At 43.3% G+C, this 26,353-nt stretch overlaps 1 pseudogene; it reads left to right on the top strand.

The window, feature by feature from the left end:
* Nucleotides 1–1,062: 1,062 nt before the first annotated feature.
* On the top strand, nucleotides 1,063–25,928 carry LOC124046959 (annotated as a pseudogene).
* Nucleotides 25,929–26,353: the final 425 nt, after the last annotated feature.

The raw sequence follows: 26,353 nt of genomic DNA, 5'->3' as shown, positions 1-26,353 counted from the left end.
CACAGCCAGCTGTATGTTATCCATGTCATTGTTCAGCCATGACTCGGTGTGTGTGTGTGTGTGTGTGTGTGTGTGTGTGTGTGTGTGTGTGTGTGTGTGTGTGTGTGTGTGTGTGTGTGTGTGTGTGTGTGTGTGTGTGTGTGTGTGTGTGTGTGTGTGTGTGTGTGTGTGTGTGTGTGTGTGTGTGTGTGTGTGTGTGTGTGTGTGTGTGTGTAGTGTGTGTAGTGTTGTGTGGGAGTGTAGTGTCTGTGAGTGAGTGTGTGTGTATATCAAGTTTATAGTTTCAAGTTTTTAATGTCACATGTACAGTAAATGCCTTTCTTGCAATCTCAAAATTGTCTAGTAAGTGTGTGCACACTCTGAGAAAAAAAGGTGCTATCTGGAACCTAAAAGGGTTCTTTGGCTGTCCCCATGGGGGAGCCCTTTGAAAAATGCCTTTTGGTTCCAGGTAAATGCTTTTGGTTCCAGGTATAGCAATTATGGGTTCCATGTACAACGTTTTGCACAGAGGGTTCCACCTGGAATCAAAAATAAATACAACTTTAACATGCTGTTGTATGGAACACACGGACCATATGGGTAGTCCTATAAGCTACTTAATTTTTGGTAAGATTTGTTTTTGAAATGTAAGCCTAGATCTTTCACATGATTATTCCTTCAGTCTTCATTTTTTTTACCTGCTTGCCTCTCTCCCACCTGGAATTTTGTTAACAGGCATAGAAAGCAATCATTGCTGTGTCTACTCCATGTCTAGATGTTTAGATTTGTGTTTTGTTGGTGTGTATTGTTATACTGCTCAAAATATCTTAAAATATAAATATTCCAAAAAGAAAAGGGGATGCAATTTACCAAGAATAACTGAACGTCACTTCATCAAGTAAGCAGTCCAGGTCCTGGGACTATTTTCCAGTGTGTGTGTGTCTTTGTCTGGCGGGCGCCACAGAGTCTGGCTATCACCCATGCTCACCTTTTCTCCCCCTCACTTGAGAGAATGCTATTACCTCCACTTCGTGGCTTCAGCCAATCAGATTCTCCCCATGCACCCCACACTCTGCCCATGCAATGATCACGCATTCTCTGATTGGTCAGATGCCCCTAGCCAGCCCTGCGCTGGTCAGACATGTCCGTTGCACATTTCTGCAAGGGTATAAATATTTCCCTGGCCCTGACGGTGTTATCATGTGTAGAGTTTTATGCATGGAATTCGTGAACACAAATACCTTTACAGGACCATCCTCATGTACTTGTCTATTTGTGTGTTTAAATAAAGTTCCCTGAGTGTTAACTCTTGGGCTGCCTTATTCCCCTCTAACCGGAGGCAGTCACAAACCAGTAGAATACGTAGAGCCGGGTTGCTCTCTTTCATTATTCATTGTTACTGTATGTTTTTTAATCATGTACAACTGAGCCATATATTTAGAGTTCTGACAACTTTTAGAATGGACTCCATTAGTGCCTTTGAGCATTGCATGAGAGATAAACAAGCTCCTTGTTATGAGGTTGTGGAAGCACAGAAGCTTCAGTTGTTGTAGTTTCTTGCAGACTCCGTTTTCGTTTTGACCTATATGGCATCATGGCCTCTACTGCAGTATGGCATGACAATGATAGTCAGTGGATTTGATACTTTTCCACGTGCTCAAACCACTTTACATGTAGTAGGGCGAAACTGACCCAACTCCAATGGACCCGGATTTGGGTCTGGTCATACTGGTGTCTCGGCAAAAATAAACATGTGAGAGATAAAGGAGGACAGGTAACCATGCTGTTAGTCTGTAGCTATGAGACTGTCCTCCTACTTGAAGGTGCAGATGTATTTATTGATTTAAATGTTACCTTTATTTAGCTAGGCAGGTCAGTAAGAACAACTTCCTATTTAAATGATGGCTTGCACCTGTCAAACCCAGACAACACTGGGCCAATTTTGTGATACAGCCTGGATTCAAACCAGGGTGTCTGTAGTGACACTTCTAGCACTGAGATGCAGTGCCTTAAAGTGCTGCACCGCTCAGGAGCCCCAATGAGCAGAACAGAGAATGAGGGAGAAAAAAATTACTTCAAGCAAGCAAGAAATACATAGAGAAAGGGAGACGGTTGGAATGCATCCACCTACTTAAAAGAGTAACTGTTTCAACACACAATGGCACCTTTTTTTAAGGGGTGTGGTGCCATTTTGGATGCCTGCTATTTTGCGAGTTCCGACTATATTAGATTGAGATTCTTTTGCCGTTAATCTTTACTTCATTTTCACGAAATGTGTCCGCTATCATTTAACCGACAAGAACTGTTGAACATCAGATCGGCAGTTACTCGACTTATCTGCCCTGGGCTCTTTCTGTACTTCCGACCCAATTTACGGGGTATCGTTACAGAGGCAAGAGAGTGGGGGTCCTGGTGAGATTAAGGCGAAGGGAAAACCGACCACCTTTTCCCTCCATTCTATTGGCCAGTCACTCGATAAGATGGATGACCTCCGATCGCGGATTTGCTAGCAACGGGACTCTAGTAATTGCAATATTCTCTACTTTTCTGAAACATGGCTATTGGACAAGATACAACTGGATGGATTCTCCATTCTCTGAGTGGACAAGACATTGGAGTCAGGGAAATCGAAAGGAGAGGGGTTTGCCTCTTCATTAACAACAAATGGTGTGCCGACTCGAGCGCAGTGGAAGTCTCGACCCATGCTATTCTACTCGCAAGCAAGCATACAAGGCTATCCCTTGTCCGCTATTCAGCAAATCAGATCATGACTCCATACTCCTGCTTCCATTTTACAAGCAGAAGTTCAAACCTGAAGTACCCGTGACTCCCACCATTGAGAAATAGTCAACAGAATCAGAAATTATGCTACAGGACTGCGGTGTCTGAGGTGGTGTCTGAGATGGTTAGCTCGTTGATGTCATCGGCGAGTCTCGGGACATCTCTGCCGATCACATCAACGAGCTAACCACCTCTGTCACCGGCTTCATTAGGAAATGCATCGGCGACGTTGTCCCCACAGTGAAGTTTCGCTGCTTCCCCAATCAAAATCCCCTGGATTAACATGAGGTTGGCGCTAAACTAAAGGAGAGGGCTACCACACACAGGGCTATCACAGGAGCAATAGGCTGGCTTGACGGGTCCTCCATATTACATCACATTTTCCAACATGACATTAGCATTCTTCTGAATTCTGATCGAGTTTATGTAATAACTCGAAAAATAGAAAGGTGAGGTGTAACTTTGCATTGGGACATTTGATGCATATTCTAATGCAAATTCATATGTTACATGTGGTTAAGTTTATGCTACCTACCCTTTAAGATATATTTACTTTTACTCAAGTATGGCAATTTAGTACTTTTTCCACCACGGAACCGATGAAATCTCCCTGTTTCCATGTTGACCTAGTGTATATCATTGGCGGCAGCTGATGGCTGCTGGAGGCAAAACAAGTGCATACATTTTTGGACCATTATTTGGTCAAAAGAGATCTTAGATTTGATTGGAATAAAGCCCTCCCTTTACCTAGTCTCATTGTAAGAAAACAAGTTCGATATCATACACCTTGTTGTCACATGATCTACATTGGGGCGTGGTTATATGAAAACTCTTGTGTTTTCATCACTCACAGTAGTCAACCAGACTTTTGTAAACATTGAGGATGATTTATAAATAATATTTTTATATCGCCTTGTGTGTTTGTTTGTGTTTTGATCTCTGCACTCCTGAGATCTACGTTTTGGATGATAAAATCAGATTAGGGAGAGAGTTTGACGCCATTGGAGGTTTGAGCGGTGGAGGGGTGAGTAGCTAATGCTAGCTGCTAAAACTAGGCTTCTTCCTGGTTCGACTGTACGAGAAAGATCAATGTAACAAAAGAGTACATTTACAATTTAATCTGTCACTTTCTGACACGTTTCCCTCTTCGTTTTAGGCAACATCTCGCCTGCTTGTAAATTATGCTGAACCTTACCGCAGCCAGATAATGGACTACCTTTTCGAAGTAAATTAGCTACAAATGTAACGATAACAAATACCTCTTATCTCACTTAATGGGTAGCCGTTGATTAACCCAGTTTGGGTTGGGCAAGGGAAGAACTGGCCATATGACTTACCTGATATAACTGCATCCTACGTGGTGTCCTGGATCTTAGGAGCCAAGCAGTACCATGACCTGGATATTGATTATGTTGGGGTGTGTATTCTATTTGTTTTTGTGGGTTGTATATTGAGAATATTGTAATTTATTTAACCAGGAAGGGCTCATTGAGATTTTAAATCTCTTTCTCAAGGGTGTCATGTCCAAGATGGGCAGCACCAATTCATTACACAATTACAGACAACATGAAAAACTACAAGTAATCTAGTAAAAATCACAGGAGTATAACAAAATCATAGAACAGCACATTTAAAAACATTGACAGGTCAAGGAATCAGCCTCAAAATCTGTCAGCAATTATTTAAAAACACCAATCGGGACAAGTTCTTCCAGTTTTAAAACTATTTTGTACGGATTTTCATTAGACCCCTTTTACCAAATTGAGTTCGGACATTTCTAACAGTTAGCAGGATAAAGTACTGAGAATGAAGAGAGTACCCACCACGTTTTTGAAGAATAAAAATGCCCAAATAAAATGGCAGTAAACCCGAAATGGCTTTGAAATAAAAGTATACCAGTGGCTGAGCATACGAGTGACTAGAGAAGGCCAGCCAACCAGTGGTGGAAAAAGTACTAAATTGTCAAAAAAAAAAAAAAAAGTTAAGATACCTTGATATAAAATGTGAAAGTCAGCAAGTAAAATACTATTTGAGTAGAAGTAAAAAAAAGTATTTGTTTTTAAATATACTTAATTATCAAAAGTAAAAGTATAAATCATTTCAAGTTCCTTATATTAAGCAAACCAGACGGCACAATTTTCTTGTTTTTTGGTTATTGACGGATAGCAGACACACACCCCAACACTCAGACATAATTTACAACTAAACATTTGTGTTTAGTGAGTCTGCCATATCAGAGGCAGAGATGACCAGGGATGTTCTCTTGATAAGTGTGTGAATTGGACCATTTTCCTGTCAAAATGTAACGAGTACTTTTGGGTGTCAGGGAAAATGTAAAAAGTACATACTTTTCTTTAGGAATATAGTGAAGTAAAAGTTGTGAAAAATATACCAAAAAAATCTACATAAGTAGTACTTTAAAATAGTTTTACTTAAGTACTTTACACCAATGCAGCCAACCCTGGTTTATAATGTCCAGTGTTGCTTAAGAGTTTTTCAGTTTAAAATAAATCTTAATACTCCATGGTAAAGGGTGTCAATTGATCTCACACACTGAGTGGAAGCATTCATATATAAAATATCACCATAGTCTAGGCATAAATGTAGCTGATAGACTCTTTCTGACTTCAAAAGAAAAGCGGGCCTCACCTGGTAAAATAAGGGTAAAAAAAAAGCAGTCCTTATCAAATCAAATGTATTTATATCGCCCTTCTTACATCAGCTGATATCTCAAAGTGCTGCACAGAAACCCAGCCTAAAACCCCAAACAGCAAGTAATGCAGGTGTAGAAGCACGGTGGCTAGGAAAAACTCCCTAGAAAGGCCAAAACCTAGGAAGAAACCTAGAGAGGAACCAGGCTATGAGGGGTGGCAAGTCCTCTTCTGGCTGTGCCGGGTGGAGATTATAACAGAACATGACCAAGATATTCAAATGTTCATAAATGACCAGCATGGTCAAATAATAATAATCACAGTAGTTGTCGAGGGTGCAACAGGTCAGCACCTCAGGAGTAAATGTCAGTTGGCTTTTCATAGCCGATCATTAAGAGTATCTTTACCGTTCCTCCTGTCTCTAGAGAGTTGAAAACCACAGGTCTGGGACAGGTAGCACATCCGGTGAACAGGTCAGGGTTCCATAGCCGCAGGCAGAACAGTTGAAACTGGAGCAGCAGCACGGCCAGGTGGGCTGGGGACAGCAAGGAGGAGTCATGCCAGGTAGTCCTGAGGCATGGTCCTAGGGCTCACACACCAGACACCGGATAAGACAGGAGAAGTACTCCAGATATAACAGACGGACCCAAGCCCCCCGACACATAAACTACTGCAGCATATATACTGGAGGTTGAGACAGGAGGGGTCAGGAGACACTGTGGCCCCATCATACCCCCGGACAGGGCCAATCAGGCAGGATATAACCCTAACCACTTTGCCAAAGCACAGCCCCCACACCACTAGAAGGATATCTTCAACCATCAACTTACCATCCTGAGACAAGGCCGAGTATATCCCACAAAGATCTCCGCCACGGCACAACCCAATGGGAGGGGGGGTGCCAACCCAGACAGGAAGATCACGTCAGTGACTCAACCCACTCAAGTGACGCACCCCTCCTAGGGACGGCATGGAAGAACACCAGTAAGCCAGTGACTCCTAAGTTAGTTATCTTAACTTCAGCTAATTGGATACAAACACGATCTACATACTGTATGTGTTCCTTCAATCTACCCACCTGTTTAAACATATGCTGTTGATGTTTTCTAACTATATAGATCTGGAATGAAAATAACTTTGACAGCAAGTACATCAAGGTTTGTATTTGTAAGGTTTTCTCTCCCTATTTTAGCAGCCATTAGCATTTTACACAATGTGAACTGTCTTAGAAGAAAACAACAGCCACTAACATTTGGTTTTACTATTGCAGCCATTTTGTTAATTTAGGTCTATATGCAATTGGCAGAGAGAGATGCAGAGGTATACAATTGTTCATAAATACATCAATATCCTATCAAGATAGATCAGCTGTTTGCATCTGAGAGCATTTAATTTGTGACCAAGGTGCTCTGAGACACATTGGATAAAGTTGGCTTAACCGGTGTGGGTATCATCGCAGCTGACGGTGACTGGTCATTTCACAGGTATTTCTCTCTGTAGATGTGGTGTAGGCAATAGTGTTCTGTAGGTCTATAAATGCACTGTTCCATACCAAACAATCATACTCTCAGATGCATTTTCACCAAAGTAAAGTGTTAAATAACATTGCATCATTAAACCCAGATGCCAGTTAAGGTGATTGAGGAACTGAATGGTCTTTCAGTTCGCTTTTGTCACCAGTTAGTTATTCCACTCCACCCTTCTAGAACACTTGGCAGGCAAGCGATAAGGAAGTCTGCGTGATGCCATCCCGTTTCATAACTGTGATTTCTCTGTTGTGTTCAGACTAGCCAATAAGCTGAATGTTGGTGGCTGTTTTTACTTCAGATGCCTGAGCAGTCAGGAGATGTAGATGCCTAACGCAATTACAGGCAACTCCTGGTAATCCAAACTTTGTTTTAAGTGCATTTCAGTGCACCAGTACAAATTCAAATACATTCCTCATAATTCATCTGGATAATCTTATTTAGTGCATATATTCATGGAAGTCCCAAGACATTGCATTTACCAGGAGTTGATAATCTACTAATAGAGAATGTGTCCCCTCTAGTATCTAAGATGCATCTATTGCATGGCGCTGGCATATGTTACAGTAAAAGGTTAATACAATAATGTAGTCCATGGTCCTGAATGGTTCTTCAATACCTCATCACCTTCTCACTCACCTTTCTCTCTCTGTCACTGGGTAGCTGCTGCGGCACACTCTGGATAAGGGGGGTTTGGAGAAGGTCAGAATCATAGCCAGTGATAACCTATGGCAGCCTATAACCTACTCAATGCTTGTCGATCGAGAGCTGGCCGAAGCAGTTGATGTGATAGGTTAGGAGAGTTTTTCTGTGAATTATGCTGCGTCATCTCTTGAAGAGACAACCTCTTCCATTTACTGCATGAAGCATTTCTTCCATCCTTTCAGGAAGTATTCCTCAGGACTACATTCTGCATTCACAGTGCTTATTTTGTTTTTCATGATGTATAAGTGTTGTTTCATAGTTTTGATGTCTTCATTATTATTCTACAATGTAGAAAGTAGTAAATATAAAGAACTTTTGAATGAGTAGGTGTGTCCAAACTTTTGACTGGTACTGTATGTCTGTATACGTTGTGTGTGAACATGTGTTTGTATGCGCGCGCGTGTATGTTCATCACCTTCATACCATTCCATGTGTGTGGCCTGACAGGGCCCACTACCCAGGCACCACCTCAGTGATGGACGCCCGGAAGACACAGAAGAAGCTGTGGTCGTCTGAAGACTATAGCACTTTCAATGACGAGGTGGGGGGAGGCTGCTGGGCCCGCATTCTCAACCAGAACTATGTCAACGGACTCATGACTGCGTACATTTTATTTATTTATTTGTACACAAAATCAGCCTAAGTACGGCAACAGTGAGAAGGTCGTTCTTGACATTAAGGGTTGCTCTATTGACCATGGGCAAGTGAACTTAGCAGTTAGACAAGTTGAGCCTGCTTAGATCATTTATTGTCAATTGTCACAGAGATGCTGAAATGTGTCATTTTTTATTTTGGTACTCCGTCTGTGATTGAAATAGTTGACTTTTGTTGTTAGACTGAATGGAGTTAGTTGTCAATTAAGGCCCTGGCTGAGAATACGGAGTTTTCGCCCCCAGCCTTACAGAAATCTTTCTTAATCTCTTTATCAAAGCTAAGGATCCGGATCACGTTCTGAGCATGTTATTTCACTCACACTACGTAATATATAATAATATAATAATATATGCCATTTAGCAGACGCTTTTATCCAAAGCGACTTACAGTCATGTGTGCATACATTCTACGTATGGGTGGTCCCGGGGATCGAACCCACTACCCTGGCGTTACAAGCGCCATGCTCTACCAACTGAGCTACAGAAGGACCACCTACGGCTCACACTCTCCTTTATGTTGCCCTCTTTACTCACCCTCTTCTGAACCTTGATGAAGAAGCATACACTGAGTGTACATTAGGGACATGACATAGACTGACCAGGTAAATCCAAGTGAAGTCTATGATCCCTAGTTGATGTCACCTGTTAAATCCACTTCAATCAGTGTAGATGAAGGAGAGGAGACAGGTTAAAGAAAGATTTTTAAGTCTCAAGACAATTGAGGCATGGATTGTGTATGTGTGCTATTCAGAGGGTGATAAAATATTTAAGTGCCTTTGAATGGGTGCCAGGCACACAGGTTAGAGTGTGTCAAGCACAGCTACATTGTTGGGTTTTTCACACTTAACAGTTGCCTGTGCGTATCAAGAATGGTCCACCACCCAAAAGACATAATAATAATAATAATAATATATGCCATTTAGCAGACGCTTTTATCCAAAGCGACTTACAGTCATGCGTGCATACATTCTACGTATGGGTGGTCCCGTATGGGTGGTCCCGTATGGGTGGTCCCGGGGATCGAGCCAACTTGATACAAGTGTGGAAAACATGGGCCAGAATCCCTGTGGAAAATGTTCGACACCTTGTAGAGTCCATGCCCCGACTAATTGAGGCTATTCTGAGAGCAAAAGGTGAAGCAACTCAATATTAGGACAGTGTTCTTAATGTTTTGTACACTCAGTGTTTGTGTGCCTCATATTTAAGAGCTAAAATAAAAACCTGTGGCGATTTGAACAAACATTCCCAAAATGAAATATATGTTTGTTCAGCAGCATATCCTGGAACCTGGTAGCCAGTTACTATGAGGATCTTCCCTTTGGGCGAGATGGCTTGATGACAGCAGAGGAGCGGAATCACCCATCTGTGGTGGAATCACCCATCTGTGGTGGAATCACCCATCTGTGGTGGAATCACCCATCTGGACAACTGGTAACCCTCTGCACTTAAAGGAATGGATGGCTCACCCTCAAATTGTTGTTTTTCATATATTTTGTTATGAGTTACACTTGTTAACACTTGCAAAGTAGGTACAGATTAGCACAATGATGTTTGATGACCTTCTTACAGATTCGCTGTTATATGAAGCTTCCCCAAAAGCAGCTCTCAGCATCTCACATTTCGTCTTGAAGCAAGTGACAACTGCTAATGTAGAAATATAATTTGAATATTTGATTTACATTTGACAATATTGTCTCCTAGCACACACCACCCAGTTTAGCCAGCCTGGATGGACCTACCTGCAGACCGTTGGGCATCTGGCAAACGGGGGAAGCTATGTTACACTGACTGACAGCAAGGGAAACCTCTCCGTCTTCATAGAAACCATGGTTGGTATTTATCTTCCTGTATATTATGTCTGTTAAACTGAATATTTATTCTGAGTAATGCTATCTAATGTTAGTAGAAGGCTTCATTATTTTGTTGATTGTACACTGTGCTTTGAACCATTTCCTAATTTGAATAGTCCATTCAAGTAAAGCTCTTGTTAGATCTCTGAAGCTTAACTTTTAAGGCTGGTTTTGGAGAAAGTCAACAATTTCCTCAGGCTCTCTCTATCATACTAAGCTGTGCTTTCCCAGGAGCCTCCGATCTAAGCTTTAGCTAGTAGAAGGAAGTCCGGTGAGTTATCAGCTCGCTTCCGCTGTCTGTTGATGCAAGGACTGTGTTGTGACCATAGTTTGTTTGTAGATGAAATTGTCTGTGACACAATGTGACTGTGAAATGTGATATTTCTTTCTCTATCTTTCAGACTCATGATCATTCTGTGTGCGTAAGGCCTCCACTGCTGCCCTTCAATGTCACACCCCAGAATGTAACATTCCAACTCAATGGATCTTTTGTGAGTATTGTTACAGTTATCGCATGCCTGTTAATGATTAAAAGGCTACTTTGTCTTAGTAAACGTGTCTCTTTCATAGGCCTCGATCAGGGAATTACAGGGATGGCAGTCGAGGTTTGACTTCAAGACTAAAAAGCCATTCTTCTTCAAGAAACTGAGTCCCTTAAAGGTAAACTTACTCCTCTGACAACTGTGATCTTTTTATGTACATATATAAAGTCGGAAAGTTACGTAAACTCATTTTTCAACCACTCCACAAGTTCCTTGTTAACTTCTTGCGTCGAGCCATCCCGGATCCGGGATCGTGACTACAGCCTCAAGCCCATTACCATAACGCAACGTTAACTATTCATGAAAATCGCAAATGAAATGAAATCAATATGCTAGCTCTCAAGCTTAGCCTTTTGTTAACAACACTGTCATATCAGATTTTCAAAATATGCTTCTCAACCATAGCAAAACAAGCATTTGTGTAACAGTATCGAAAGCTAGCGTAGCATTTAGCGTAGAATTTAGCATTAGCATTCAGCAGGCAACATTTTCACAAAAACCAGAAAAGCATTCAAATAAAATAATTTACCTTTGAAGAACTTCGGATGTTTTCAATGAGGAGACTCTCAGTTAGATAGCAAATGTTCAGTTTTTCCTGAAAGATTATTTGCTTAGAACAAATCGCTCCGTTTTCTGCGTCACGTTTAGCTAAGAAAAAAACCTGTATCCAGGATTGTGTAAATCTATCCGCAAGCTCATTAGCATAACACAACGTTAACTATTCATGAAAATCACAAATTAAATGAAATCAATATGCTAGCTCTAAAGCTTAGCCTTTTGTTAACAACACTGTCATCTCAGATTTTCAAAAATATGCTTCTCAACCATAGCAAAACAAGCATTTGTGTAACAGTATTGATAGCCTAGCATAGGATTATGCCTGGCATTCAGCATGCAACATTTTCACAAAAACCAGAAAAGCATTCAAATAAAATAATTTACCTTTGAAGAACTTCAGATGTTTTCAATGAGGAGACTCTCAGTTAGATAGCAAATGTTCCGTTTTTACAGAAATATCATTTGTGTTGACAAATCGCTCTGTTTTCTTCATCACTGTTATGCGGGTGAATGAGGACCCAAAAGCGACTTGGCGAAAACAGAGTTTTTAATCCAGTAAAGTTACTTTACAAAACAAAAGGCATAATACTACTCGTAATGACGAGAACAGACTGGAGACTTGATCAAGAACTGCAGGTTGCCTCGGGAAGGCACTTGAACGTAGCAGACTCAGACACCTGCTCACCACGCAGCATCTGAGGGAAACACGACACGACAGGGCAATACATAGACACAGCACGGTGAATTATAGACAAGGATCCGACAGGGAAGGAACGGAAAACAAGGAGAGAAATAGGGACTCTAATCAGGGAAAAGGATCGGGAACAGGTGTGGGAAGACTAAATGATTGATTAGGGGAATAGGAACAGCTGGGAGCAGGAACGGAACGATAGAGAGAAGAGAGAGCGAGAGAGTGAGAGAGGGAGGGGGAGAGAGAGGGATAGAAAGAGGGAAAGAACCTAATAAGACCAGCAGAGGGAAACGAATAGAAGGGGAAGCACAGGGACAAGACATGATAATCAATGACAAAACATGACAATCACGTTTGGGTAAGAAAAAAAACTAAAATTAAGTCATTAAAACGTGAACTTTTTTCCAAATTAACTCCATAATATCGACAGAAACATGGCAAACGATGTTTAGAATCAATCCTCAAGGTGTTTTTCACATATCTATCGATTATAAATCCTTCGTGGCAGTTGACTTTCTCCTCTGAAGAAATGGAACGCGCATGGACCAAGAGATTACGCAATAATTTCTACACAGGACACCGGGCGGACACCTGGTAAATGTAGTCTCTTATGGTTAATCTTCCAATGATATGCCTACAAATACGTCACAATGCTGCAGACACCTTGGAGAACCGAGTTTTTTCTTTCCAAAGCTGTCAATCACATGCATAGTCGAGCATCTTTTCGTGACAAAATATCTTGTTTAAAACTGGAACGTTTTTTTATCCAAAAATTAAAAGAGCGCCCCCTATCTCGAAGAAGTTAACAAACTATAGTTTTGGCAAGTCAGTTAGGACATCTACTTTGTGCAGGACAATACATTTTTCCAACAATTGTATACAGACATTATTTCACTTATAACTCACTGTATCACAATTCCAGTGGGTCAGAAGTTTACGTACACTGAAAAAATCCAGAAAATTATGTCATGGCTTTAGAAGATTCTGATAGGATAATTGATATCAATTGGAGGTGTACCTGTTAATGTATTTCAAGGCCTACCTTCAAACTCAGTGACTCTTTGCTTGACATCATGGGAAAATCTAAAGAAATCAGCCAAGACCTTGGAAAAAGAAAAGTAGTCTTCCGCAAGTCTGGTTCATCCTTGGGAGCAATTTCCAAATGCCTGAAGGTACAACGTTCATCTGTACAAACAATAGTACGCAAGTATAAACGCCATGGGACCACACAGCCGTCATACCGCTCAGAAAGGAGACGTGTTCTGTCTCCTAGAGATTAACGTACTTTGGTGCGAAAAGTGCAAATCAATCCCAGAACAACAGCAAAGTACCTTGTGAAGATGCTGGAGGAAACTGGTACAAAAGTATCTATATCCACAGTAAAACGGGTCCTATTTTGACATAACCTGAAAGGCAGCTCAGCAAGGAAGAAGCCACTGCTTCAAAACTGCCATAAAATAGCCAGACTATGGTTTGCAACTGCTCATGGGGACAAAGAGCTTACTTTTGGAGAAATGTCCTCTGGTCTGATGAAACAAAAATTGAACTGTTTGGCCATAATGACCATCGTTATGTTTGGAGGAAAAACGGGGATGCTTGCAAGCCGAAGCACGGGGGTGGCAGCATCATGTTGTGGGAGTTCTTTGCAGCAGGAGGGACTGGTGCACTTCAAAATAGATGGCTCCTTAGGGAGGACAAGTATGTGGATATATTGAAGCCACATCTCAAGACATCAGTCAGGAAGTTGAAGCTTGGTCGCAAATGGGTCTTCCAAATGGACAATAACCCAAGGCATTCTTCCAAAGTTGTGGCAAAATGGCTTAAGGACAACAAAGTCAAGGTATTGGAATGGACATCGCAAAGCCCTGACCTCAATTCTATAGAAAATTTGTGGGCAGAACTGAAAAAGCGTATGCGAGCAAGGAGACCTACAAACCTGACTCAGTTACACCATCTCTGTCAGGAGGAATGGGCCAGAATTCACCCAACTTATTGTGAGAAGCTTGTGGAAGGCTACCCCAAAAGATATGACCCATATTATACAATTTAAAGGCAGTGCTACCAGATACTATTTGAGTGTATGTAAACTTCTGACCTACTGGGAATGTGATGAAAGAAATAAAAGCTGAAATAAATAATTCTCTCTACTATTATTATAGACATTTCACATTCTTAAAATAAAGTGGTGATCCTAACTGACCTAAGACAGGGAATTTGTAAAAACTGAGTTTAAATGTACTTGGCTAAGGTGTATGTAAACTTCCGACTTCAACTGTATATATTTTTTTTATACAAGAGGTGTGTGCCCAAGCTTCTGAAAGTGTTAGACATCTTAAAGTGTTAGTGTCATCTTGTCTTTGGATCGTGTTTTGAGTCTTGCACAGTATGATATTTCTCCTCCTGTGACATTTCACATCTCCAAACGAACTTTTATGAGCGGTTACGTTGGATATGTTTTGGTGTGGGCAGTTTTCTTTGCCATGAGTTTCATGCTGGCTCCCTTACACTTTCCTTGCTAGATTTCCGATGGTTTGTTCACCTTGAGCCTGGATGTAGATGAGGTTTACACTTTAACCACCATAACCACTGGGCAGAAAGGGACGTACCCTGATCCACCCCCTCTGACACATTCCCCAAAGTATACAAGGATGACTTTAATGTTGGTAAGTACATTTTTAAAGGATAAATGTCACTATCTACCAAAAACAACCCGCAAATGATCATAAAACATATTAAAATGTAAATGATTAAATTAATGCTGTTCTCTTTTGTGCTTGCTCTCTCTCTGTTTCTCTCTCTCTGCAGCGATCCCTTCCTTCTCTGAGGCCCCAGACTTTGCTGACCAGACGGGGGTGTTTGAGTATTACTTAAACCTGACGGACCCTGGTCCTCATGTCTTCACCCTGCGCCAGGTGGTCACACAGTTGCCTGTTACCTGGGCAACAGATGCCGAACAGACCATTAGCGTCATCGGAGACTATAAATGGTGAGGAATCAGGGCAGGGGAAGTGGGGGGCGAGGTATAGGGTGAAGTTGCCCCTAGTTGTTGATCTAGGGTTAGTTTTTTATTTCCCCCACTAATGGTTAAGGTTATGATTGAGGCAGGGGAAGCTGATCCTAGATCTGTACCAAGGGGTAACTTCTTAGACTCCTGCTCAGGTCATGATAATAACATTAATTAGAAAGAGCTTTTATTACTTTTATCTGCCTTGATGTGCTACAAATGTCTTATGAAACTGGTGCGTGTAATTACTGGACAGGAAAACGGGTCAAGAAAGAGTGCATTTTACGGTGTAGAATTGTTATGGTGTATACTGTATGTTTTCCAGGCAGAACCTGACAGTGAGCTGTGATGTCTTCATGGAGACGGTGAAGACTGGAGGAGTGTTCATCGCAGCCAGAGTGGACAAAGGAGGCGGGTCGGTCCGCAGCGCTAAAGGAGTCTTCTTCTGGGTGTTTGCAGATGGCTCCTACAAAGTCACCAATGACCTTGGTCAGTATTTTACTCAAAATAAATGTAAATGGATGGACATTTTTCCAGACACAGGTTAAGCCTAGTCTAGGACTTAAAAGGCATCTCAATGTTGATTATCCATTGAAAGAGATTTTACATTTTAGTCATTTAGCAGACACTCATACAGGGGTGAAAGTATATTTAAATTCTTCCTGGTACGGGACCTTCTGTGTGTGCACGCTCGTGCACCCAAAACATTTATGAGTGGCCCTTTACATTCTGCCGCCCTGGAACTGCCGATCTGCGGTCAACAAGGCAGAGTTCATCTCAGCCTATGCCTCCCTCCAGTCCCTCGACTTCTTGGCACTGACGGAAACATGGATCACCACAGACAACACTGCTACTCCTACTGCTCTCTCTTCGTCCGCCCACGTGTTCTCGCACACCCCGAGAGCTTCTGGTCAGCCGGGTGGTGGCACCGGGATCCTCATCTCTCCCAAGTGGTCATTCTCTCTTTCTCCCCTTACCCATCTGTCTATCGCCTCCTTTGAATTCCATGCTGTCACAGTTACCAGCCCTTTCAAGCTTAACATCCTTATCATTTATCGCCCTCCAGGTTCCCTCGGAGAGTTCATCAATGAGCTTGATGCCTTGATAAGCTCCTTTCCTGAGGACGGCTCACCTCTCACAGTGCTGGGCGACTTTAACCTCCCCACGTCTACCTTTGACTCAATCCTCTCTGCCTCCTTCTTTCCACTCCTCTCCTCTTTTGACCTCACCCTCTCACCTTCCCCCCCTACTCACAAGGCAGGCAATACGCTCGACCTCATCTTTAATAGATGCTGTTCTTCCACTAACCTCATTGCAACTCCTCCAAGTCTCCGACCACTACCTTGTATCCTTTTCCCTCTCGCTCTCATCCAACACCTCCCACACTGCCCCTACTCGGATGGTATCGCGCCGTCCCAACCTTCGCTCTCTCTCCCCGCTACTCTCTCCTCTTCCATCCTATCATCTCTTCCCTCTGCTCAAACCTTCTCCAACCTATCTCCTGATTCTGCCTCCTCAACCCTCCTCTCCTCCCTTTCTGCATCCGTTGACTCTCTATGTCCCCTATCCTCCAGGCCGGCTCGGTCCTCCCCTCCCGCCCCGTGGCTCGACGACTCATTGCGAGCTCACAGAACAGGGCTCCGGGCAGCCGAGCGGAAATGGAGGAAAACTCGCCTCCCTGCGGACCTGGCATCCTTTCACTCCCTCCTCTCTACATTTTCCTCCTCTGTCTCTGCTGCTAAAGCCATTTTCTACCACTCTAAATTCCAAGCATCTGCCTCTAACCCTAGGAAGCTCTTTGCCACCTTCTCCTCCCTCCTGAATTCTCCTCCCCCCCTCCTCCCTCTCTGCAGATGACTTCGTCAACCATTTTGAAAAGAAGGTCGACGACATCCGATCCTCGTTTGCTAAGTCAAACGGCACCGCTGGTTCTGCTCACACTGCCCTACCCTGTGCTCTGACCTCTTTCTCCCCTCTCTCTCTCCAGATGAAATCTCGCGTCTTGTGACGGCCGGCCGCCCAACAACCTGCCCGCTTGACCCTATCCCCTCCTCTCTTCTCCAGACCATTTCCGGAGACCTTCTCCCTTACCTCACCTCGCTCATCAACTCATCCCTGACCGCTGGCTACGTCCCTTCCATCTTCAAGAGAGCGAGAGTTGCACCCCTTCTGAAAAAACCTACACTCGATCCCTCCAATGTCAACAACTACAGACCAGTATCCCTTCTTTCTTTTCTCTCCAAAACTCTTGAACGTGCCGTCCTTGGCCAGCTCTCCCGCTATCTCTCTCTGAATGACCTTCTTGATCCAAATCAGTCAGGTTTCAAGACTAGTCATTCAACTGAGACTGCTCTTCTCTGTATCACGGAGGCGCTCCGCACTGCTAAAGCTAACTCTCTCTCCTCTGCTCTCATCCTTCTAGACCTATCGGCTGCCTTCGATACTGTGAACCATCAGATCCTCCTCTCCACCCTCTCCGAGTTGGGCATCTCCGGCGCGGCCCACGCTTGGATTGCGTCCTACCTGACAGGTCGCTCCTACCAGGTGGCGTGGCGAGAATCTGTCTCCTCACCACGCGCTCTCACCACTGGTGTCCCCCAGGGCTCTGTTCTAGGCCCTCTCCTATTCTCGCTATACACCAAGTCACTTGGCTCTGTCATAACCTCACATGGTCTCTCCTATCATTGCTATGCAGATGACACACAATTAATCTTCTCCTTTCCCCCTTCTGATGAGCAGGTGGCGAATCGCATCTCTGCATGTCTGGCAGACATATCAGTGTGGATGATGGATCACCACCTCAAGCTGAACCTCGGCAAGACGGAGCTGCTCTTCCTCCCGGGGAAGGACTGCCCGTTTCATGATCTCGCCATCACGGTTGACAACTCCATTGTGTCCTCCTCCCAGAGCACTAAGAACCTTGGCGTGATCCTGGACAACACCCTGTCGTTCTCAACTAACATCAAGGCGGTGGCCCGTTCCTGTAGGTTCATGCTCTACAACATCCGCAGAGTACGACCCTGCCTCACACAGGAAGAGGCACAGGTCCTAATCCAGGCACTTGTCATCTCCCGTCTGGATTACTGCAACTCGCTGTTGGCTGGGCTCCCTGCCTGTGCCATTAAACCCCTACAACTCATCCAGAACGCCGCAGCCCGTCTGGTGTTCAACCTTCCCAAGTTCTCTCACATCACCCCGCTCCTCCGCTCTCTCCACTGGCTTCCAGTTGAAGCTCGCATCCGCTACAAGACCATGGTGCTTGCCTACGGAGCTGTGAGGGGAACGGCACCTCAGTACCTCCAGGCTCTGATCAGGCCCTACACCCAAACAAGGGCACTGCGTTCATCCACCTCTGGCCTGCTCGCCTCCCCACCACTGAGGAAGTACAGTTCCCGCTCAGCCCAGTCAAAACTGTTCGCTGCTCTGGCCCCTCAATGGTGGAACAAACTCCCTCACGACGCCAGGACAGCGGAGTCAATCACCACCTTCCGGAGACACCTGAAACCCCACCTCTTTAAGGAATACCTATGATAGGATAAGTAATCCTTCTCACCCCCCCCTTTAATATTTAGATGCACTATTGTAAAGTGACTGTTCTACTGGATGTCATAAGGTGAATGCACCAATTTGTATGTCGCTCTGGATAAGAGCGTCTGCTAAATTACTTAAATGTTAAATGTAAATGTATGTTCTGCCGCCCTAGGCTAGACAAAACATTACCACCCCCAACCTATCCCCTCTAAACTAGAATAGAATTCAGGAGAGGTCGGCAATAGGTTTGGACTCAGCTAATAGTCGGCAGAACAGAACATAATGGCAGCCCAATTCATAGACCTCTGCTACAAATTAAACCCAATTTAACATATCTGATTAGTAGGATATATAAATCAGTTCAATGTCAATAATATATCCTAATATTTTCGATCTGAGTACTGTGATAAAATCACCAAGATCCCTCTTAAATTTGTTTTTTTGATGTTTCTTTGTGCGTTGATTGGGGGAAAACAGCTTGTATTCAACAGAAAATGTAGCTCTGAAAGTCTCAAAAGAAAGGTGGATCATGAAAATAGAAGTTTCAGGGAAGAATGGATAGAGAAATATGCATTCTTACCATATTTGTCCAATGTCAAACCAGAGTGTCTTGCAAATAATTTAATATTAGAGTATGAATCTAACCAGGCACTTTAAAAACCAACCACACAGGCGGCTCGACCAACACAGAAAAATGGAAACTTCAACTGCTTACTACTTGTCCGTCGCTTAGCCCAACAACAGAAGTGTTTCCCTAAATGCTGCCTGGCACAGAATAGCTATACATTCCTCAGCTCAGCTTCAGAATGTCATAGAGACTAATCGATATATCCCATATGCATCAGTCATGTCTTTTGTGGGCATTTTAAAGCGTGTTTGTAGCGTAAGGCACCACAGAGTTAATACAAAGTGTTCTATAACAATGTTTATCTGGAGGCTTTTATTTAGTTCAAAATATAAAGCTAATGTGTGTCCTTTTTGCATTTTACTTAAACTAACAGTATGGCATACTCTCAATTAATTTAAGCCCTGGTTTTACTGATACACACCAAGCTGTTCCCAGACTTTGAGGTATTTAAATGAAATCAAATTAAAATGAAGACAATTGTTGAAATGAATTACTTTCAGCACCATTTCCTGTCTGTCTGTTTGACTATGCCACTCTAAAGCTGATGTCTGCCTGCTTGCCGTTTTTCTCTCCTGCACTCACTCTCTCCTCATTAATAAGTTAAGGATTTTAAAGTGTCTGTTTCATGACATTGTAATACATTTGGTCTCCAGTCTGGGGCTACAGAAAAGGCAACTCCACAGGCTACTCTTTCTACTGTAGGCTACACAGGCCTAATTTATGTTAAATTGATTTGATGGAGCCCTGCAGTGCTGCATCTCTCCCACAGCACCCTGCAGAGGCGCACTGGACATGGATAAGATAAATATGTTTGGCATATCTTACCATGAGGCAGCATCAGCGCTCACTTAAGTAGCCCTCATGCCACTGAGTGAGAGAAGTTCTCATTGTTTTGGGGCAGAATAATGTGAGGTGTTATGTGTTGTTGGAGGTGCGTCTTGGTCAAACTGCTGATCATAGATTTATCTTTAGAATCCCTATTCATTCAATAGCTTCTGTAGGCCTATATATGACCTTTTATTGTGGCATGAACACAACAATCACTTCAAAGGGCTCCTTTAGTAGGTTTCCTGCGCATGTTTATCGACTGGCAACAGTGAATGGAAAGAGACTACTTCTGTTGCACTAAACACCACAGTGTCATGCCATTTAGTGACAGAATTAATGGCTCCACTAAACACCACAGTGTCATGCTATTTGGTGACAGAATGAATGGCTCCACTAAACACGCAGTGTCATGCTATTTGGTGACAGAATGAATGGCTCCACTAAACACGCAGTGTCATGCTATTTGGTGACAGAATTAATGGCTCCACTAAACACCAGTGTCATGCTATTTGGTGACAGAATGAATGGCTCCACTAAACACCACAGTGTCATGCTATTTGGTGACAGAATGAATGGCTCCACTAAACACACAGTGTCATGCTATTTGGTGACAGAATTAATGGCTCCACTAAACACGCAGTGTCATGCTATTTAGTGACAGAATGAATGGCTCCACTAAACACCACAGTGTCATGCTATTTGGTGACAGAATGAATGGCTCCACTAAACACACAGTGTCATGCTATTTGGTGACAGAATTAATGGCTCCACTAAACACCACAGTGTCATGCTATTTGGTGACAGAATTAATGGCTCCACTAAACACACAGTGTCATGCTATTTGGTGACAGAATTAATGGCTCCACTAAACACACAGTGTCATGCTATTTGGTGACAGAATTAATGGCTCCACTAAACACCACAGTGTCATGCTATTTGGTGACAGAATGAATGGCTCCACTAAACACACAGTGTCATGCTATTTGGTGACAGAATTAATGGCTCCACTAAACACCACAGTGTCATGCTATTTGGTGACAGAATTAATGGCTCCACTAAACACACAGTGTCATGCTATTTGGTGACAGAATGAATGGCTCCACTAAACACCACAGTGTCATGCTATTTGGTAACAGAATGAATGGCTCCACTAAACAACACAGTGTCATGCTATTTGGTGACAGAATGAATGGCTCCACTAAACACCACAGTGTCATGCTATTTGGTAACAGAATGAATGGCTCCACTAAACACCACAGTGTCATGCTATTTGGTGACAGAATGAATGGCTCCACTAAACACCACAGTGTCATGCTATTTGGTGACAGAATGAATGGCTCCACTAAACACCACAGTGTCATGCTATTTGGTGACAGAATGAATGGCTCCACTAAACACCACAGTGTCATGCTATTTGGTGACAGAATGAATGGCTCCACTAAACACCACAGTGTCATGCTATTTGGTGACAGAATGAATGGCTCCACTAAACACCACAGTGTCATGCTATTTGGTGACAGTCCGTGCGAGTCTCGGTTTTCGGCCACTCATCTCTGCCTTGGCAAAATGTCAGTGTTTTCCTCGAACCACATGGCATTTTGGAACATAGTCTATACCACCCGCTTTCAAGTTGATTCACTCAACAGAGATGGCCGCCTCGCTTCTCGTTCCTAGGAAACTATGCAGTGTTGTTTTTTACGTGTTATTTCTTACATTGGTACCACAGGTAATCTTAGGTTTTATTACATATAATCGGGAGGAACTACCGGAGATAAGAGCAACGTCAACTCACCATTACGATCAAGAATACGACTTTCCCGAAGCGGATCTTCTGTTTTGCCCACCACCCATGACAATGGATCGGATCCCAGCTGGCGAACCAAAACAATGATGCCGTAAAAGGGGCAGACTAAGCGGTCTTCTGGTCAGGCTCCGGAGATGGGCACATCGTGCACCGCTCCCTAGCATACTACTCACCAATGTCTAGTCTCTTGACAACAAGGTTGATGAAATCCGAACAAGGGTAGCATTCCAGAGAGACATCAGAGACTGTAACGTTCTTTACTTCATGGAAACATGGCTCACTCGAGACACGCTATCGGAGTCGGTACAGCCAGCTGGTTTCTTCACGCATCGCGCTGACAGAAACAAGCATCTTTCTGGTAAGAAGAGGGGCGGGGGGGTATGCCTTATGATTAATGAGACGTGGTGTGATCATAACAACATACAGGAACTCAAGTCCTTCTGTTCACCTGACTTAGAATTCCTCACAATCAAATGTTGACCGCATTATCTACCAACAGAATTCGATTTATAATCACAACCACATATATTCCCCCCCAAGCAGACACATCGATGGCCCTGAACAAACTTTATTTGACTCTATGTAAAATGGAAAACACATATGCTGAGGCTGCATTCATTTTAGCTGGGGATTTTAACAAGGCTAATCTGAAAACAAGACTCCCTCAATTCTATCAACATATTGATTGTGCTACCAGGGCTGGTAAAACCCTGGATCATTGTTATTCTAATTTCCACAATGCCTATAAGGCCCTCCCCCACCCTCCTTTTGGAAAAGCTGACCACGACTCCATTTTGTTGCACCCTGCCTATAGACAGGGACTAAAACAGGAAGCCCCCGCGCTCGGGTCTCTTCAACGCTGTTCTGACCAATCTGATTCCACGCTTCAAAATTGCTTCGGTCACGTGGATTGGGATATATACGCATTGCGTCAAACAACAACATTGATGAATACGCTGATTCGGTGAGCGAGTTTATTAGCAAGTGCATCGGCGATGTCGTACCCACAGCAACATTCCCAAACCAGAAACTGTGGATTGATGGCAGAATTCGCGCAAAACTGAAAGCGTGAACCACTGCTTTTAACCAGGGCAAGGTGACCGGAGACATGAACGAATACAAACAGTGTAGTTATTCCCTCCGCAAAGCAATCAAACAAGCTAAGCGTCAGTATAGAGACAAAGTAGAGTCGCAATTCAATGCCTCAGACACGAGGTATGTGGCAGGTTCTACAGTCAATCACAGATTACAAAAAGAAAACCAGTCCCGTCGCGGACCAGGATGTCTTGCTCCCAGACAGACTAAACAACTTCATTGCTCGCTTTGAGGACAATACAGCGCCGCTGACACGCCCGCTACCAAAACTTGGGGACTCTCCTTCACTGCAGACGACTTGAGTAAAACATTTAAACGTGTTAACCCTCGCAAGGCTGCAGGCCCAGACGGCATCCCCAGCCGCGTCCTCAGTGCATGGGCAGACCAGCTGGCTGGTGTGTTTACGAACATATTCAATCAATTCTTATCCCAGTCTGCTGTTCCCACATGCTTCAAGAGGGCCACCATTGGTCCTGTTCCCAAGAAAGCTAAGGTAACTGAGCTAAACTACTACCGCCCCTAAGCATTCACTTCCGTCGTCATGAAGTGGACCATATCACCTCCACCCAACCTGACACCCTAGACCCACTCCAATTTACTTACCGCCCCAATAGGTCCACAGACGACGCAATCGCAATCACACTGCCCTAATCCATCTGGACAAGAGGAATACCTATGTGAGAATGCTGTTCATTGACTACAGCTCAGCATTTAACACCATAGTACTCTCCAAACTCGTCATCAAGCTCGAGACCCTGGGTCTCGACCCTGCCCTGTGCAACTGGGTACTGGACCTCCTGATGGGCCGCCCCCAGGTGGTGAGGGTAGGTAACAACATCTCCACCCCACTGATCCTCAACACTGGGGCCCCACAAGGGTGCGTTCTGAGCCCTTTCCTGTACTCCCTGTTCACCCACGACTGCGTGGCCATGCACGCCTCCAACTCAATCATCAAGTTTGCAGACGACACTACAGTGCTAGGCTTGATTACCAACAACAACGAGATGGCCTACAGGGAGGAGGTGAGGGCCCTCGGAGTGTGGTGTCAGGAAAATAACCTCTCACTCAACGTCAACAAAACAAAACAAAGAAGATGATCATCAACTTCAGGAAACAGCAGAGAGAGCACCCCCTATCCACATCGATGGGACAGTAGTGGAGAGGGTAGTAAGTTTTAAGTTCCACTGCGTACACATCATGGACAAACTGAATTGGTCCATCCACACAGACAGTGTGGTGAAGAAGGCGCAGGAACCTGAAGAAATTTGGCTTGTCACCAAAAGCACTCTCAAACTTTTACAGGCTGTATCACCGCCTGGTACGGCAACTGCTCCGCCCACAACCGTAAGGCTCTCCAGAGGGCAGTGAGGTCTGCACAACGCATCACCGGGGGCAAACTACCTGCCCTTCAGGACACCTACACCACCTGATGTCACAGGAAGGCCATAAAGATCATCAAGGACAACAACTACCCGAGCCACTGCCGTGTTCACCCCGCTATCATCCAGAAGGCGAGGTCGGTACAGGTGCATCAAAGCTGGGACCGAGAGACTGAAAAACAGCTTCTATCTCAAGGCCATCAGACTGTTAAACAGCCACCACTAACATTGAGTGGCTGCTGCCAACATACTGACTCAAATGCAGCCACTTTAATAATGGGAATTGATGAGAAATGATGACTTTAAACTATGGCACTTTGTTTACATACCCTACATTACTCATCTCATATGTATATACTGTACTCGATACCGTCTACTGCCTATGCCGTTCTTTACCATCACTCATTCATATATTTTTATGTACATATTCTTCATCCCTTTACACTTGTGTCTATAAGGTAGTTGTTGTGAAATTGTTAGGTTAGATTATTCGTTGGTTATTACTGCATTCGCAACACTCACATTAACATCTGCTAACCATGTGTATGTGACAAATAAAATTTGATTTGATGTTTCATGCCTCAGACTTGAGGTAATGATAAATAATGCTGTAATAGCCTACAGTTTCGACATTTTGTTTTCATTATTGTTACAGGATCATTTTTACCAGTACAGCGTACCCCCACTATTTATTTTGCTGGGACGCCAATGTTTGTGAACAATGTAATCATAAACAAAAACTGTATAGACTCAAAACATGGTTAAATCTATAATTATGATATCGTGGATAACAGTCCTTGAATCCATAGCTCTGTCTATGAGTCTGAGTGGTTACATTTCTCCAGCCCTTAACTTGTTTAGTGTTTGAACTGCAGATTACCCCTTTTAATTGTTTGAAGTGACACCTGCGTTTAACAAATTCCTTCTTATCAGTTAATGTGTTGTTGTGTAGTGCACAAGCCATTGATATATTAATGCCTATTGTTTACCAAGTCTTATTTGTTTCACAGTTGGAGAGACTGTGCTTGCGGAGGGTCTTTCTGGAACGAGAGCGTACGGCTGGCACACTCTATCCCTCACAGTCGAGGTATGTTCACAACTACAATCTCTGAAACAGTAGGAAAACTAGTTCCATGGAAACCTGATAATTATCATGAAAATGCATCTCTGTCAGCTCTTCTTTTCATATAAATGACTCCCTGCCTTTTCCTTTACACAAATAGCCGTATACTGTATATTTATCTGTGTTATATGGACACATTAACTAATAGAAACCTGTCTATTTTCAGGGGGAATGTGCCACAAGGTTGCTGAATGGATATCATCTATGGAAGAATAGTGTGGTATTGGGACCAAAGAGTGGCTGGGTTGCCATAGGAACACACTCATTTGAACTGGCACAGTTTGACAACTTTGCTGTGGAGGCAAAATCATAGTTTGTCTGTGTTTGTTTGCGGTAAAAATGTCTTGGTCATGATTAACGGTTAACTGTACACCTCCGAGCTAAACAGAGAAATGTTATTTTATTCATTGCCGGCGAGCTAATGTTAGCTTACTCTTTGCTGTGCGCTTTTCAAAACCAGGAGAAATAGGCTGTGTGGCTGTTTAATACACCTAGGTAGCTAAGGATGATGATAATAACAGTTAGCTACAACGGGGTAAGACCAACCATTTATATATAGACTAGATGACCGATGGGGCCCTCCCCCACCGTTGTATTATATTTTGTAAGCTATAGAATTTGTCTATATTTGCTTTTGCCACATTTATTATATTGAAAACTACTTAATGTGTACTTTTAAACTATATAACGTGAAATAAATATATAAAACATTTTCTTTAATGTATCCGTTTTTGAGATGCTAATGCTACTGTCCCCACAACAACAAAAATACGTGAATACATGTCATTTGTTCCTTGAAACATTTAATTGAAATACTGTTCATTCCTATGAAGGACCTATGAAGGACTGCTCCTACTGGGGAGTGCCAATATGGCCGACCGGTGGCTTCAACACGTCTCAAAGTTTATGTACACCATTGGGTAAGACTGCCGGCCTTAAAGGTCCCCCATCTGTGTGCAGTTCTTGTCTACCTATGTAATTGGGGCGTCCTTGGTGGAGAGTGTTGAGTCAGAGGACATCCAAAT

The sequence above is a fragment of the Oncorhynchus gorbuscha genome, linkage group LG10, assembly GCF_021184085.1.
Source record: "Oncorhynchus gorbuscha isolate QuinsamMale2020 ecotype Even-year linkage group LG10, OgorEven_v1.0, whole genome shotgun sequence".
In the NCBI taxonomy this organism is placed as follows: Eukaryota; Metazoa; Chordata; class Actinopteri; order Salmoniformes; family Salmonidae; genus Oncorhynchus; species Oncorhynchus gorbuscha.
Note: the sequence above shows the minus strand (reverse complement) of the source record. Positions and strands in the feature narration are given on the sequence as shown.